The sequence below is a fragment of the Canis aureus genome, chromosome 12, assembly GCF_053574225.1.
Source record: "Canis aureus isolate CA01 chromosome 12, VMU_Caureus_v.1.0, whole genome shotgun sequence".
Taxonomy (NCBI): domain Eukaryota; kingdom Metazoa; phylum Chordata; class Mammalia; order Carnivora; family Canidae; genus Canis; species Canis aureus.
In genome coordinates, this window is record NC_135622.1 from 17,664,512 (window position 1) to 17,678,765 (window position 14,254).

Consider the following 14,254-nt stretch of genomic DNA (forward strand, 5'->3'; position numbering starts at 1 on the left):
ACTTACTTAAGGAAACTCCTTTGTTAACCCCAGCGTAGGACACAGAACTTATTAGATGATTACTGAGTACCATATACTTCCTTTGGATTGGTACTGAGAAATATCCTGTCATGGCAGCCACTCTCCCTCATAAGGACCATTATGCCAATTTGATGATAAAAAAAAAAAACTCCATTGAACCTTACTCGTTTCAGCAAATGACTGTTTTCGGAAAACCCTCTACTCCTAACATTGAGTGATCCTTCCTCTTTTGAAATATCTCAAACTGCTTGATTGATCCCTAAAGCCAAGGAAGGATGTCCAGATGTTCCTGAAGACCAATTAGAAAGTTTTCTCAGTTCAAAAAAACCCTACTTTAATAGAGTATTTGCCAATCAGAACCTGTCTAAGCATGCCAGTTTTTTTTTTTGTTGTTGTTGTTGTTTTTACTCTTTCTTACACCTTTGAGCCATGCAAAAATGAAAGTGATAGCAGATGGAGTCCCTTCCACAAGTTGATGAATAAATGGACTTTATTAATTTTTGCCTTGGGCTTAATTTTGCCTTTGACAGTAATTAAATCACTAACTGTGAAATTATTTACTTATTGCCAATAACCCTTGGTAGTTGGAATGTCTATGTTGCTCATAACTGTACCTGTTTCTTTGGAGAAAATATATACTCCTAAACGTTTTTGACTGAGTTTTGATATACTTTTAAAAACCTGCCCAGAAGAACAAGCTTCTTCCCATTAGGACCATCCAGCACCTTCAATAAATTTAGAGATAATGATCTAAGTTTAAGAATTTTTTTTACCCAGGGATATCAAGGCTAAAAGAAGTAAACAGAAAAAAAAAAAAAGTAAACAGGAGGTAGAAATAGTAGGAAAAGTGATACAATGAATTTCATTACCTGTATTAATTTCCTTGAAGTGACCCATGATATGCTTTCATGAATACTGTAGACTCAAACATATGGCTGAAAAAATTTTAAAATTTAGTTAAACAGATCAAAAAATATTTCAGGCAAAGGTCATGCAAAGGCATATAATAAATGTGTTTTCAGTGCTATAACTACTGTGTTTATATGCAAAAGATAAGTATAAAATATAAAGGAGATAAAGATTGCTAGTCAAGAAAAATTCAAGTAACCTTAAATTTGTGATTTTATATTTGCTTTATTGATCAATGTCAAATTAGGGTTTTACATTTTATTACCAGGTCAGGATATGTTAACTGAGTCTAGGATTGAGATATAATTAGCAGATTTTATTGTTTGCCCAATGAATTTTGTTACTTTGTGGTAATCAATAGGACCATTCAAAAAATATTCTAGTTCTTTCTTTTTAGGTATATCCCAGGGTTATACTTCTTTTTATTTGTTTGTTTTTATGCCATATTACTTAATTTGGCCAATGAAATGTGACCAGCAACCAGTTTTTTTAAGAGCTAGATATACTTCACTATGTCCCCTTCTCCCTGCCTTAGTGATCATGGAAGCAAAAATATTGATGGATTCATCAGTTTGATACCCTGAGTGGCAATAATAAATAAAGCTGTTCTGATTATCTATGTTGTATATATATTATGAATATAAAGGAAAACTTTGCTTGAGTAATCTACTGAAATGTGGATTGTTGGTTACTGTTGCATGACCAAGCTTATCCTAACAACTGCTTCTTCTTGAAGCAATCCACTTCTTCACAACGTAAAAGAAATACGAAGCAGCCCGGAGGAATGAAATGTACCTTCTATTTCTTATAGCTGAGTAAAGATTTTAAAGTGTCACCTCAGTGAAATGTAATAGGGAAGTAGCAATTTAAGTATGTTCCCATATCCATCAATAAGAATAGACAATCCTGTTTAGGAATGAAAGACCTAGCCTGAGGACTTTAAGAATAGCTTCTACTTGGGAAGAGCACAGAAATCCTCTTACAGAATCATCATATCTTCAAAAATAAAATCTATGTAGACATACATATGGTTTCATTTTGTTTTCCTTTGTTGTTTTGTTTTAACACAAATCTTTTGTTTTTAAGCTTTTATTTATTTATTCATGAGAGACACAGAGAGAGAGGCAGAGACAGACAGAAGGAGAAGCAGGCTCCCTGCAGGGACCCCGATGTGGGACTCAATCTCAAGACTCAGGGATCATGACCTGAGCCAAAAGCAGATGCTCAACCACTGAGCTACTCAGGTGCCCTAACATGAACCTTGAGGACTAGATAAGAAAGTAAAATTAAGGAAACCAATTACAGGTCTCCAATGAAAAAATAACAGAAAATACAATTAATATATGACGTAGAAATACATAATCTGATGGACTAAAATAGACTTAATGTAGCCTTGGGAAATTGCAGTTCAAGTACAGTTCAAGTAACCAGAAGCTTTTCTATGAAAAAAAAAAATAAGAATTGGTTATCAAGTTATATTGAAATAGAAGAGAAGGTAGAACATAAATCTAATAGTATAAAATATTTAGAAGCAGATCAAATTGATAAGAAAAGTAGCTGATTTAGGAATAACTACAAAAGAAGATAATAATACATCTATAATTGTTTCACAGAGATCTCATAAAAATCAGTGTGTTTTTACTAGATCTTATAACTGATAAAGATGCTCTAGGGGGTCTTGTTTGGAACTACAATCCCTTGTGAAGAGGGAGATAAGGAAGAAATTTTTCTTTTTCTGTACTTGCAAAGAATAATGAAGCAATTTTAGGGAGCACCCAGTAGGGTCTATGTTGATCACCTTGGCAGGACGAACTAAATATGTCTAATCTCAATGGTATGTTGAGATGAAGGAATTTGTTGTTCAATTATTATTTAGACAGTCAAATTTAAGCATGTAAGTTAGTAAAGTTGGCAAATTCAGAGAATTCTTTTTTAGGTAGTAAATGTAAATATATTGCATACAGCAGATAGTATACCCCATTTGTAAAGAAGATCACATCCCAACAAGTTAATAAAAGAAAAAATGGGTAGGAAATATCAGAAAGGGAGACAGAACGTAAAGACTCCTAACTCTGGGAAATGAACTAGGGGTGGTGGAAGGGAAGGAGGGCGGGCGGGGGGCGGGGGGGGGTGAATGGGTGACGGGCACTGAGGGGGGCACTTGACGGGATGAGCACTGGGTGTTATTCTGTATGTTGGCAAATTGAACACCAATAAAAAATAAATTTATTATTAAAAAAAAAGAAAAGAAGAATAGCGGGCAGCCCAGGTGGCTCAGCGGTTTAGCGCCACCTTCAGCCCAGGGCGTGATCCTGGAGACCCGGGATCGAGTCCCACGTCGGGCTCACTGCATGGAGCCTGCTTCTCCCTCTGCCTGTGTCTCTGCCTCTCTCTCTCTTTCTATGTGGGTCTCTCACAAATAAATAAATAAATCTTAAAAAAAAGAATAATAGCTTAGTAGAAATACATGTTGCAATGAAATGAAAACTAAAGAAATCTTCTCAAACACATTAAGAGTCAGGATGCATTGTATCAGCTTGGAAATTGCTAGGTATAACCAGCCACAGAGGATAGAGAAATGCTGAGAAATTCTTTAGTCCTAAGTATAGATTGGCTAACACCTACATCAAAAAAAAAAAAAAAAAAAAAAAAATGAATTCAGGTGTCATTTAATGTGAAATAAATATAAGATTTGTAAAGATTATAAATCTAGTGGCAATGAAAAAGCAGATACTATGTTACAGTTGTAATGGTGATTGTGATTGAACAATAGACATAGTATTGAGAAGTTTGGGAAAGTATCCTGGCTGATTGGTGTATATAATTTTCCAATGATCTTTCTGACTCCAATCACATAGACTTTATTTAAAAACAAAACAAACAAACTCTTTGGTAATAAGGGGAACAAAACAGATATACTCAAAATTATATATATTTTAAAAACCTATCAGAGAGCTGAAATAAACCTAAAATACAGAAATGATAAACATTTAATAAGAAAAAAAGACCCATGGCTGTTTTCATCCCCAGTTGAGTAGCAGAAAGCAGAAAATCCTCCAGATGTGGAAATACAGAGATATCTACCAAGATTTTAATGGCTGGCATGATGGTTAGAATCCTGAGCCTCCTCCAGCCACAAGTCTATACCTTACTTTCAAATCTTTCCCCTGGCTTGCACCAAATTCATAGAGTAGAATGCTGAGTCTAGGATGAGGGCAGGAGAACTAATAGTGATTTCCCTAAAACAGTTCAGTTCTTCACTGGTTGTAAAGCTGTGGCTTACAAAGACTAAGGGAGAGTCAGGAAGACTGCTGGAAGTCATAAGCTGGTTCCCCAAAAAATCAGTAAAAGTGACAAAAACCCCTAGCTTACTGATCAAGGAAAAGAGAAAAGATACAAATTATTGATAAAAGGAATGAAAGATTAGATCTGACTAAAAAGCTTATAAATATTAAAAGACAATGCAGGAAATATTGTGAAAAACAATGCAGGAAATATAATGAAAAACATTATGGTACTAAATTTAACAACGTAGATTTCTTGAGGGACTTATCTTACCAAAAAATAACTGAAGAAGAAGGAGAAAAACTCAATAGCCTTCTATCAATTAAAAAAATTAATTCATAATTAAAAATCTTTCCACAAAGAAAACTCTAGGCACCACAGATTTCTTAAATTATAAACTCTACCAAACAGCAAAGAAAAAAACAAAACAAAACCAATTCAACATGTATTATTTGAGAAAATAAAGTAGGAAGGAATACTTCCTTACTCATTTTCATGAGATTATCATTACTCTGATGCCCAAACTGGGCAAAGACTTTGTAAGGAAATGAAAATGCAAACAACTCACCTCTTAAAAATGTAGATATAAAAAGTATTAAAAATAGTGTATGAAAGATAATACACTGTGACAAAGTGGAGTTTACACCAGTAATACAAATTTGATTCAACCATTCAATAATCAGTGTATTTCATCACATTAATGTAAAAGAGAAAACCCAAATAACTATCTTAGTAGGTGCAGAAAAATGCATTTAAAAGAATTCAACATCGGTGTTAAAAATTTATAAAACTACAAATAGAAGGAAATATTCTCTATGAAGAGTTTCTACAAAAATCTAGAGCTAATATTATAAGTCATGAGATGCATTGAATGCTTTTCCCCTAAAATCAAGAACAAAGCAAGGTCTGATTTAATTGCTTTTATGTGATATTGTTCTATATATCCTAGTTATTGCAATAAGACAGGAAAAATGGCAGGAATATTATAAATGATGAATAAAACTGTTAATATTTGTGGATACCATGACTATTTATGTAGAAAACCCCATACAACCTACAAATAACCATAAGAACTTAACTAAAAAATTATAATTTCACAAGATTCAAAATCAATTTACAAAAATGTACTGTATTTCTATAAACTAGCTATAAAAAGTTTTAAAGTGGATTTTAAACATAATACAATTTATTCCAGAGAATCAAGGACCACTTTGTCTAAATAAGCTATAGGTATAGCACAATCTCAACCAAAATACCAGTGGCTTTTTTTTTTCAGTAAGTGAAACCTGATTTTAGAATGGATACTTAAAATATCTTGTATAACCAAAATGATCTTGAGAAAGAACAGAATTTAAGGACTTACAAAGAAAAGAGAATGTAAAAAAAAGAAAAAAGAAAAAAAAGAAAAGAGAATGTAGGAAAATAGGTAATGATTTTTGACTAAGACATCAAATCAATATAATGAGAAAAAATTAAATATTTTTACTAAATAATGCACAAAAAAACTAGATTTAAAAAAAGTTTCATCCTTTTCTCACAGACACAAAAATTAATTCGAGATGGATAACAGACTTAAATGTGTAAGCCAGAGACATAAAACTTCTGGATGAAAACAAAGAATACTATGTTCGTCATTCTGGAGTAAGCAAAGTTTACTCAAATAAAGGCTAACCATGAAGGAAAAAAAAATTATACTTCATCAAAATGCTTTATTTTTCAAAAAAATGAATCAACAAGCCACAGAGTTTAAAAATATTTGCAATGCATACATGACAAAAAACTCAACTCCAGATCATATAAAAAAAATCAACATATTATGAAAAACAATCCAGAAGACTTGAACCAACCTCAAAAGCATAGAGATGTGCTTAACATTATTAGTCTTCACAAAAATGCAGATTAAAACTACAACCAAGCATTTAAGAAAACAGTAAATCAACTCATCTGCAAATATTTTAAAATTACAATAGGACATACTTTCCAAATCTTTATAACAAAACATTTTGTAATATTTGGTAAGTAAAGAAATCACAGGCTGATATTCCTCATGAATAAAGACATAATAATCCTAATAAAATGGTAGCCAACTTAATAATATATCAAAAGGATAATATACTATGAACAAGAGGCATTTATCTCCAGAATACTGGGCTAATTTAACTTACAAAATCAGACACATTAAAAGAAAAAAGGAACAAAAGACCATATGAGTATCTACATAGATGCAGATAACACATTTGACAACATTCAGTATCTTTTCTTTTTTAAGATTTTATATTATTTCTTCATGAAAGACACAGAGAAAAGAGGCAGAGACATAGGCAGAAGGAGAAGCAGACTCCCTGCAGGGAGCCCCATGTGGGACTTCATCCCAGGACCCGGGGATCACGACCTGAGCTGAAGGCAGATGCTGAACCACTGAGCCTTCCAGGTGCCCCACCCCCTTTTTAAAGATTTTATTTATGAAAAAATTCAGTGTCTATTCATGATAAACAGCAAAATATGAGTAGCACCAGTCAAGTGAAGGGAATCTGTGTGAAATATAGAGCAAACATGACATTTAATTCCTAAAATACTGGAAGCTTACACCTAGGATCAAAAGCATGGCAAAATCAAATACTCTTACTCCTTCCAACTAACACTGTACTGATAAAGCAAGGAAAAGACAAAAAGGCATGCAAATAGGAGAAGAACAAAATTGTCCACTATTTGCAGAACTTCATGAACACATAGAAAATCCTAAGGATTAAAAAATTATCAGAATTGAATTTTGAACAGCACACAAAAGTCAATTCTATTTCTACATACAAGTAATAAGCAATTAGAAATAAAGCTTAGAGGGGCACTTGGGTGTTTCAGTTGGTTAAGCATCCAACTCTTGATTTCAGCTCAGGTTGTGATCTCAAGGTTGTGAGATGGAGCCCCTAGTTGGGCTCCAGCTCAGTTGGGCATGGAGCCTGCTTACGATTCTCTCTCCTCTTTTCCTTCTGCCCCTACCCTACCCTCTCTAAAAAGAAAGAAAAAAAAAAGGAAAGAAAAGAAAGAGAAAGAAAAATAAGAAAGAAAGAAAGAAAAAAAGAAAGAAAGAAAAAAAGAAAGAAAGAAAGAAAGAAAGAAAGAAAGAAAGAAAGAAAGAAAAGAAAGAAAACAAGCAAGCTTAAAGAAATAATACAATTAGAGTAGCATCTAAAATATGAAGTCGAAAAAAAAATAAAAAAAATATGAAGTAGGAATAATTTCCTTAAATATGTGTAATATATTTATACTGAGTATCACAAAATTTTGCTAAGATAAAAAAGACCCAAATAAATGGAGAGACATACAATGCTTTTTTATTAGAAGACTCTTGTTGTTAAGGCGTCATTTTTTTGTTATTGCTAACATGTCTTTCCAAACTGATCTATAAATGTGATGCAGATTCAACCAAAATCCCAGAAGACATTTTCCATATAAATTGCCAAGGTCTTACTAACATTTTATGGATGGAAAGAATTTAGAAGAGTCAAAATAGTTTTGTGAAACAAGAACAAAATCAGACATTTAAATTAACTGATTTAAAGGTACACTGTAAATCTATGCCAAGCAAGGCAATGTGATTTTGGCAAAGAATAGATTGTCAGGTGTAATCTGATCGGTAGTGAAATGGAATAGAGAGGCCAGGCAAAAGTTGGTCGTCTGGGAAGTACGGTTCAGGTTTCCTGCATAGGTCCAGGCTCCCCCTGATGATGTGTCCTTGGGCAGTCTGCTGGTGGTGGTAAAGTTCCGAGGTGGGGGCCACAAGGTGGGGGGTCCGCTGCCATTTTTTTGGTGCCTCCTGATCCCCCTTGATCCCGCTGGCCCAACATAGATAATGAAGATCAATAGAAGAGAAAAATGTAAGAGTTAGTCCTACACATAAATTTGTTCATAGATTTTTTTTTAAATATATGTAAAGGAAACTCAGTGGGTAAATTTAAAAATATGATGTTGAAAACCTGGATATGCATTTGGAAAAAAATAACTTCATCTCTTAATACCATGTACAAAACTTAAAATAAATCATAGGTCTGAACATAAATACCAAAAGAATAAAATAAAATTTTGGAAGAAGATTTAGGAGAAAATCTTTGCCACTTTAGCATAGGCAAAAATTTCTTAGGTAGTATGCAAAAAGCATGAACCATAAAAGTAGTAAATTAGAATTTATCACAATTAAAACATTAGCTTTTTGAAAGATACCATTAAGAAAATGAAAAGATAAACTGCAGACTAATAAATATTTGCAGCACATTTATTTGACAAAGATATTACATACAGATTTTTAAAAACTCAACTATTAGAATATAGAATTTTCAAAAATGGCAAACAATTTTGAATAGACACTCAAAAAAAGATATATGAATGGCCAATGAGCACATAAAAATGCTCATCGTTGATCATCCAAGAAATATAAACTAAAATACTTTGAGTTACCTGTATGTGCCTACTAGAGTAATTAAATACTGACAATGTCAACTGTTGTTGAGGATGTATAGCAAATGGAATTATCATTCATTGCTGGTAGAATTGTTAAATCACCCAACCATTCTGAAAAGCAGTTTGACAATATTTTTTTATAAAGTTAAACTACATGTATTATATAACAGCAATTCCATGAATTTATCCAAGAGAAAGTAAAATATATGTTCAAATAAAGACTTTCACTGAAATGATCATAGGTGCTTTATTAATAAATCCAAACTAGAAATAACCCGTATAGTCATTAAGAATTGAATTGATGAATAAATTGTGGTATACCTATATAACGGAATACTACATCAATTAAAGTGAATGGACTACTGGTTCTAAGCAACAACATGGACCCACAAGATTTCAAATACTGTATGATTCTATTATATAAAATTTTAGAAGAAGAATAATTAAGCCAATTGCTGGTTTCTTGGAGCTAGGGGTGAGGAGTATTGCCTGCAAAGTGGCACAGGAGAATTTTGCAAGGTAATAAAAAAAAAATTCTAGATAGTGATTATGTTTGGGGTTACATGATTGTATGCATTTGTCAGAATTAATCAGCTCTTTGTGGCATCTACTGCAAGAAAGAAGACCATTCTCAGCAATGAGATTGTTGAGATTCCAGAAAATGTAAACTTCACTCAGAAGGGACCCACTGTTACTGTGAAGGGCCCAAAGCAACCCTGCAAAGGTACATGAATCACAACATTGTAGAACTCAGTCTCCTTGGAAAGGAAAAGAAGAGGTTCTGAGTTGACAAATGGTCAATGGTATAGAAAAGATCTGGTTACTGTTCACACTATCTGTAGTCACATACAGAACATGATCGGATGTTACACTGGGCTTTGTTACAAGATGAGGTCAATGTATGCTCACTTCCCCACTAATTTTGTTATTCAGGAGAATGATACTGTTCTTGAAATTCAAAATTTCTTGGGTGAAAAGTACCTCTGTGGAGTTCAGATAAGGTCCGACATTGCTTATTCAGTATCTTGAGCCCAGAAAGATGAATTAATTCTTGAAGAAAATGACATTGAACTTGTATCAAACTCAGTTACTGTGATTCAGCAAGCCACATAAAAATAAGGATATCAGAAAATTTGGGGTATCTATGTTTTTGAAAAAGGAACCGTTCATCAGGCTTATGAATAAGATCTAATCTGTCCAGCTACAGAAACAGCAAGATGCCAGGTGATTTTTCAGACTTACTTGTGATCATTTAAAGATACAATAAAGGTTCTGTTGATTCAGGGGGGTAATAAAACTTCATCAAACCCTACGTTTAGGTAGATTCATTTTATTTTTATACAAACTAAACCTCAATGAATTTGATTTTTAAAAATGTGTACATGACTTGAGTCTCTGAGATCCTTTCTTGACTCAGTTTTCTTAATCTTCTGTCATCCCTTTCCTGTTTCTGATTTATGCATATTCTGTTAACCTCCCGATGCTCTAATACGTTTCCATCTTTGAAATTTTGCTTTATTTATGTCTCCAGTCACTGACCATTATTCAGTTTTTCAATTCAGTTCAGGTCTGGATTGTCTTTAAAAGCCTCATTTTGGAAAGTCAAATATAATGGCCAATTGGCTTCAGTTTAAAATTTGAGATATTAGATTTTGATAAAAAAAGATAAGAATAGCTCATACACCAAGGATGTAGTTTGGAAGAATTCCTTTAAAAAGTTCATGCGGTATTTATATTCTGTGACTTATGGGAATCATTTGATTTTTTCATTGCTTCAAACTCATGCACACCAGAATCATCTGAAGAACATGTTACGGTGAAGGTGGTCTGGGGTAGGTTCTGAGATGTTGGCTTTTAACAAGAGCTGAAGGCAGCTGGCTTTCTGACCATACCCTAATTTGGCCTGTTTTGGGGTGGAAAGTGTGCATGTGTGAGTGGTGGTCACGAAGGATAGGGAGTATGGTATTCACTGGATTCATATTGCAGCTCTGCCATTTTCAAGTTTGAATAAATTGGTAAATCATTTTAACTTTGAATATGTTTCCTTTTTCATGAGAAAAGATATTATTAATTATTATTATTATTATTATGCTATTACTAATGAAAATTCTTATTCCTGAGTTTTGCTGTACTGTGATGTTTGTTAGGTATCTGGAACAGTTCCAAGCATATAGTGCCCATTAGATGTTATTTACTTCCTTCTTCAGTTTCTTTTATTTTATTTTTTTTTCCTTTTTTTTTCTTTTTTTTTTTTTTCAGTTTCTTTTAAAGACTGCATAAGCATCTTAAGCCTTATGCAGATAGTATCTACCATTAGAAAGTATTTTATTTTTTATAATTAGCCATAAATTTCAAGTTGTGGAAAACTAAGGATTTGTCTTTTGCTGTCAACAATAACTGTTACCTGTTTTGCAGTGAGAAGAGTGTCTAATTTTTGTGATGTAAATGGTCAAGGTTTAGGCAAGGGCATGATTACAAAAGACCTTTCCTTTCCTCTCCTTTCCTTTTCTTTTTTCTCTTGTCCTCTTGCAATCCTTCCTTTTTTCCTTCCTTGCTTCCTTCCTCCCTTTCTTCCTTTCCTCTGTCCTTCCTTCTTATTAACAGATCTAAATAAAGATATGAACCTCCTTGTGATATGATATGAACTGTGATATGAACCTCCTTGCTTCCAACTCTTTTACATAACTACAGGAAAGATTGAATGATCGGGTCACCTTTTCTATTTTTGGTGGCATAACACTACCCAGCAAAGTGCCTCTCTTTAGGTATGGGTCAGGCCCTAAAAACAATTCATGTAGATTATTTCATCCATGCTGCATAATTAGGTATATTGAAACCCACTAAAGTGATTCTTCACCACCAGAAAGTGAGTTTAGAGTGGAGTTATGAATTCATTCTAAATTTCTCAATTCAGACTCTCCTTTGGCTTCCAAACACTTTTTTAAATCCTAGGGCAGAATATTGTTGCCATTTCTAAACTCAGATTTCATTTCACTCACCCTCAGGTGCTTGTTTATTTCCTATTTATTATTATTTGTTTTTGATTCAGACTTATTTTTCAGAATCTGGGATCTGCACACACTATACCAATCAGGTTTATCTCTCATCAGTCACTCTGCACACATCTTTTCTTCCCACCTTCCTGCTTTGAGTCACGCAGTTTCTCCTGCTTGGGACAATCTTTTTTGCCAGTTTAAATTCTTCCCATTACTCAAGACCCTATTCAATCTCCACATTTCCTCTAGGAAACTTTCTTCAATTACTCTAACCTCTGAACTCCTGCTGTATTTATAGATGGATCACGTGCAGTACTCTAATTACACACAGAATGTCAGAGCTGGAAGGGACCTTAGAAATCACAGAGAGGAAACAGGGCACAGGATGTAATCTGGAAACAGTGGAAGGACATGATCTTAGCATGTGGACAGGGAGAAGATTTGGATATGACACCAATATTATTTGTGATGGTAATGACCAGGGGGCAAGAGACAGGGACCTAGGTGGCATTCAGTGTTGATAAGAGTATCAAAGTTAGCCTCATACAGGAGGGAAAATGTGATTGATGGTTAAGTAGAGATGTATTGGTGTATTGGAGAGGAATACTAAAGTCTGGGGCCCACCTGTATGCACCACCAGCCTCAGTAATTCTCTAAAATGCTGGTACCTTCCTGATTAGGTTCAGAATTATGCGAAAGCAGAAGGCAATAAGATGCAAGCTTACTGGACATTTTTAGTGTTTCAAAAAAATCGTGTTTCACAGCCAGGTGTTTTTCAAGTTAGTCAACCAATATTTATTGATAGATGATTGGAATATAGCCAAATATTAAAAAAAAAAAGTTGTAGGAGTGGAATTTCAAGTACAGGGGAAAACATAAGGAAAAGCCATGGAGGATAATATCTTTTGGTGCAGAGAAAGACAGTTAAGCTAGCTCAGACTTGAAGGGGATCCGGCCAGGATGATGTTAAGAAGAAAACCTAGGAACTTGGAGTGTATTTTTAGGTCAATAGAAATCCACAGAATGGAATTAACATAAAAGTGATGCAGACAAAATTCCATTTTATTCTGTGTAGACCATGAATTAAAGGGGGTTAAATAGGGATATTGTTGATCCAGTATAAGAGAAGTGACATTCGACTTTCTGGACCCAAACTGTATTTCCTTCTGATTCCCCTATCACTTTGCTCTGTTTCTTCCCACCTCTCTGGTGCCATATTCTCAGTCTGCTTTCTGAGTATTCACCCTCTACTAATTATCTGTTTAGGATTATGTGTCCTTCTCTAGATCTACTCTTTCTCTAAGTGACACTATTCATTCCTAATATTTAAAATGATAAGAGATGAAATTTTAAAATTATCTCTATGCTAAAGATTCACTATTGTATATCATTACACTTGGATGCAGCTCAGTACAACTTAGTTGTGTACACAACTGTCTCATTAGCATATCCAGTTAAATATGTCTATAGATGTCATAGTCTTTGATGTCCAACCTTCATCATCTTAATAACAACCTCACCATCCAACATAAGCAGAAAGAAAAAAGTTATCTTTGATTTCTCCCAGTTCTTGGTTCTTCATATCCAATAAGTCAGCAACCCTATCTCCAAATATATCTTCAATCTGTCCATGTTTCTCTATCTTCTCTAATATAAGTCTCTCTTATATTTCTTCTATAGGGATTCAATAGCTTCATACCTATACTTCCCCTATGGCTCTTCTATAATACATTCTCTACAATATTGCTCTTACATTAATACTAATCATCATTTCACAACCCTATATAAAACTCTTCAACCGCTTCCCACTGCACTAAAGATAAAATCCAGACTCACTATGCTAGCTTAAGAGGATTACATGATCTGGTTTATTGTGTCTGTCCCCTATTCTCATAAAGTTTCATCCACATAGACTTCCTTTCTGATTCTTGAGCAACTTAGTTCTTTATTTTCTTACGGCCTTGAGACATTCTATTTCCTCTACTACGTGTGCTCCTCTTCTGATTTTTCTCATGGCTGACATCTCATACTTCAGGTCTAAGATAAAAACATCAGGGCAGCCCAGGGGGCTCAGCGGTTTAGCACTGCCTTCATGCCCAGGGCGTGATCCTGGAGACCTGGGACTGAGTCCCACATCAGGCTCCCTGCATGGACCCTGCTTTTCCCTCTGCCTGTGTCTCTGCCTCTCTCTCTCTCTCTTTCTCTCTCTCTCTCAGTGTCTCTAATGAATAAATAAATAAAATCCTTAAAAAAAATTAGCTTTTGGAGAGGACATTTCTTTGTTAATGACACTTCCTACACCATACACACGTTTTTCTCTATCATATCATTCTGCTTTTCCCCTGCAATGCACTTATGCAAGTCTGAAATTACCTTAATTATTAACTTACATATTATCTGTTTTTCCTCATATAAACTCTATGAGGAAAGAAACTCTTCTGTACACAGGGATATAAAACAGACCTTGACACAAAGGAGCTGCCCAATAAATGCTTGTTGAATGAATTAGGAAGCCACCAACTTCCACTTTAGAAGGAATTGTGCCAACAAAACTTCTGCAGATACAGTAACAGCTAGGCACACAAAGC